Consider the following 4,880-nt stretch of genomic DNA (forward strand, 5'->3'; position numbering starts at 1 on the left):
GGATTGATATCTGACTGATATTGTATCGCTGGGTATATTGAGATGTGCAGTTATGCTGTTGAAACAGAATTTGATTGAATTCTGATTATATCCAGTATTGATTTGAGTGGTGTATTGATATTTTATTCCACGTTATTGTCATTGCCAGATTGAATATTGACAGATTTGGATTCGAGACTTCGACTTCAGTAGATTAACAGAAAGAAAGGTATAAATCAATGTTGATCCGGGATTGCACAACTCGAGGTTGATTTAACTTGAGTTTCCGAAAATCACATACTGAATTGTCATTGCCTCGATATATTGCAATGTTTGAGATTGATATGCTTATTCTATTGATTTATAGCAAAGCATGAGTTAGAGTCTTGGGCAGATATGCCTAGTCTTTGGCAGAACCGCCAAGTCACTGGACTTTTGGGTATATATCGATGTGCTTAGAAGTAGATCGACTTTTATTGCAGATATTCGATATAGATAGCCAAAGTTTGTGTGAGGACCCGAACGCTAATCATATTCTTAATCATCATTTAGGACAACTTAATCAATTATAATAAACAGGGTATAAATTTTTTTTCTTTTTAAAATACAGTATTAAATGCGGAACGTAATGTAATTCAATCTAATATACATATCAGTATAAAGGTACAAGTCTTGTACTACATACAATCATTCAACTAAGGTTTAACATCTAAATCTCAAGTGTCCAAATCCTATCTTTAATCAAGTCCGTAGTCTCCACTCTAATCACGATCTCTCTTCATCTCCTCGACCCTGAACCTGTCCCACCTGTTGTCATGCACACATACACACACGACAACAGCCGGATAACTCCGGTGAGATATATATCCCAGTATAAACAATGTAAACATGCAGTCATATAAAAGCATATATAAAAGCATGAAACATATATCAATAACATGTATCAAATCTGGAAAACATGTATCAATGCAATCTCTGAATCACACTCTGTGACTCCTAGACTCTGACTCTCCTAATCTAGGGATCCCGATCTGAATAAGAATGCAACATTCTCCCATCTACTTTACCCCAGCTAGATGGTGGTACGTTCTTAGTCCCAGACCTTGGCTGTCTATATTGAAGATCTGCAATAGGAGTCGGTCTTCTCCTCAGTCTATCAATATATATATCCAAAAGTCCAGTGACTTGGCGGTTCTGCCAAAGACTAGGCGGATTTGCCCAACTATAATTCATGCTTTGCTATAAATCAATAGAGTAAGCATATCAATATCAAGCATTGCAATTATCAAATGCAATAATCATTCAGTATGTGATTTTGGGAAACTCAAGTCAAATCTAACTCGAGTTGTGCAATCCCGAATCAACATGTATTTATACCTTTCTTTCTGTCAATCTGAATCGGTCGAAGTCTCGAATTCAAATCTTTCAATACTCAATCTGGCAATGACAATAACGAGGAATACCATATCAATACCCAACTCAATCAATACTGCATATAACCAGAACTAATCAAATTCTGTTTCAACGTCATAACTGCACAATCTCAATATACCCAGCAATACAAATCAATATATATAAATTCCCAACGTCTCATAATCGATACAATACAAATCTGATATCAAATCTCAATCAAATCAACTCCGAAAATCATAGCAATTCTATACGGTATCCGTTCTTCAATCCGATTTCTATTATACGATGTCTAACATATCAGAAACACCATATATGAATCATATCTGATTCCTTCAACATCATATTTTCAAATCATATCAGAACATAAGAAAACTTACGTCCAGTTGAAGCCTGCGTCGATAGGAACTCAGTACTGAAGTCGGATCCAAAATCAGACGGACGGATCGAAATATAAAGACGTAAGAATTCTATAATTCTTTCTCGTGCTTCCCTTTCTTCGTTTCATTCCTTTTTCTTTCTGAGGAATGAATTTTGATATGTTCATATATATCCTGCATGTTTTTAAGCTAGGTGGCTCATTTCTTTGCGCAGCACGTCTCGCGCATATGCGCGACCCTCCTCGGCGCATATGCGCGAGACAATATGTCTCGGCGCGTCTGTCTCACGGTAGCTCGCGCATATGCGCGTCCCTCTTCCGCGCATATGCGCGAGTTCCTCTGGAATTTTACTTGGCTTCTCGGATGACTCGCGCATATGCGCGCACCACTTCTCCGCATATGCGCGAGGTTCTCTGGACATGGTGTTTACCAATACACCTCCTCGCGCATATGCGCGCCTTATCTCGCGTATATGCGCGAGGTCCTCTGCCTTCCTCGCGCATGTGCGCGCATCATGTCGCGCATGTGCGCGAGAGGCACTGTCCTCGCACATTCGACCTCACATGCTGAATCAAATTGTGTCCCAATTAATCCTCTCCTAATCATATCAATTCACAATAAATCATTTCGCAGATTAACAGATAAAAATTCCGGGCATTACATTTCTACCCCCCCCCCAAGATATGATTTCGTCCTCGAAATCACCGGCAATCAATCATATCAATAAGAAGGCATGTAATAGAAGCTGAAATAAAAACTCACATCAGTGAAATAATGCTGGGAACTCCTGTCTCATAACTGATTCAGTCTCCCAAGTAGCTTCTTCAGTGCCATGACGAGTCCATTGAACTTTCACAAGAGGAATAGTCTTCGTTCTAAGTTGCTTTTCTTTACGATCGATAATTTGGATCGCTTTTTCGACATAACTTAGACTTTCATCAAGTTATGCCTCGTCTGGCTGAATAACGTGAGAATCATCAGGGAGATACTTCCGCAGCATAGATACATGAAAGACGTCATGTATTCCTAATAATGAAGGCAGTAATGCGAGTCTATAGGCACGGTCTCCTATCTTTTCGAGAATCTCATATGGACCAACGTATCGTGGAGACAACTTTCCTCTCTTGCCAAATCTGAAAACTCCTCTGAAAGGTGAAATCTTCAAAAATACTCTGTCTCCTGCCTCAAATACCAACGGTCTTCGTCGCACATTGGCATATTTGGCCTGTCTGTCTTGAGCTGCCTTCATCCTTTTCTGAATCAGCTTCACTTTTTCAGTCATATCTCTGATCATATAAGGTCCAATCTCGGGTACCTCAGAGAAATCGTCCCAATACAAATGGGATCTGCATTTCTTCCCGTACAACGCCTCGAAAGGAGCCATCTCAATACTCGTCTGATAGCTGTTGTTGTACGAGAACTCACAAAGTGGCAATGCATCTTGCCAATTAGTGCTAAAATCAAGCACTATGGCTCTCAGCATATCTTCCAGTGTCTGGATAGTCCGCTCTGACTGTCCGTCGGTCTGTGGATGATATGCGGTACTCAGATGTAACTTCGTACCTAGAGCCTGCTGTAAACTCTGCAAGAAGTGCGAAGTAAACCGAGGATCATGGTCTGAAACAATCGACTTTGGCACTCCGTGCAATCTGACCACCTCTCTAACATATATCTCTGCCATCTGGTCATGTCGGTACATCATCTTGTACGGAATAAAGCATGCAGATTTGGTTAATCGATCAATCACGACCCAAATCGCATCGCAACCTCTGGAGGATCTTGGTAACTGCATCACAAAATCCATAGAAATGTGGTCCCATTTCCATTCAGGAATAGACAAACTCTGTAACAATCCTCCTGATTTCTTTCTTTCTGCTTTCACCTGTTGGCAATTCAGACACTTGGCTAAAAATTCAGTAACATCAGATTTCATCTGTTTCCACCAATACTCTGTCTTCAAATCATTCTGTGCGCTTCTGTCAATAACTGTTGTCTCAAATCTGAAACATTTGGCACAACAATACGATTATTCACATACAAAACGCTATCATGAACCTGATATTCCGATTGATGTCCAGCTCTGACCATAGGAATCGAATTCTGTATATTCTGATCAACTTTTTGTGCCTCTTTGATTCTCAATATCAATTCTGGTTCAGCTCAAATCGCACATAATCTCAGAGGCTGACAATTTGTTTCAAATGATAATCCAGACAAACAGAAATCTTCTATCAAATTCGAAACACCAATCGTCGATAAGGATAAGGAACATACCTTTCGACTTAGTGCATCAGCTGCTGCGTTGGATTTCCCCGAATAGTATTTGATTTCACAATCGAAGTCTTTAAGCAAATCAAGCCATCTTCGTTGCCTCATATTCAACTCGGACTGTGAAAACAGATACTTCAAGCTTTTATGATCAGAATAGATCTCAAACTTTTGACCATAAAGGTAGTGTCGCCATATCTTCAAAGCAAAGACAATGGCAGCCAATTCAAGATCATGAATTGGGTAACGAGTCTCATGTGGTTTCAGCTGTCTTGACGCATAAGCAATCACATGTCCTCGCTGCATCAGAATACAACCCAATCCTCGATGAGATACATCACAATAAACCATAAAGTCACCAGTACCTGATGGAATCGTCAAGATCGGAGCACTGGTCAATCTTTTCTTAAATTCAAGAAAACTGGTCTCACATTCTTCAGACCAAACAAATGGAGCATTCTTCTGAGTCAACTGAGTAATAGGCTTGGAATACTCTAAAAATCTTTAATAAATCGATGATAATATCCTGCCAAACCCATAAAACTGCGAATCTTGGGTACTGAAGTCGGTCTCGGCCAAGAAATCATGGCTTCAACCTTGCTGGGATCAACTGATATACCGTCTCCGGATATAATATGCCCCAGAAATACAACCTGTCTCAACCAAAACTCGCATTTTGACAGTTGGCAAACAATTTCTCAGCCCTCAAAATTTTCAACACAGTTCTCAGATGATCAGCATGCTCAATCATATTCTTCGAATATATCAAAATGTCATCAATGAATATAATAACAAAATCGTTAAGATACCTCTGAAAGACACGGTTCATCAACCCTATAAATA

Source organism: Primulina tabacum, chromosome 11, assembly GCF_025594145.1.
Source record: "Primulina tabacum isolate GXHZ01 chromosome 11, ASM2559414v2, whole genome shotgun sequence".
NCBI classification, from domain to species: domain Eukaryota; kingdom Viridiplantae; phylum Streptophyta; class Magnoliopsida; order Lamiales; family Gesneriaceae; genus Primulina; species Primulina tabacum.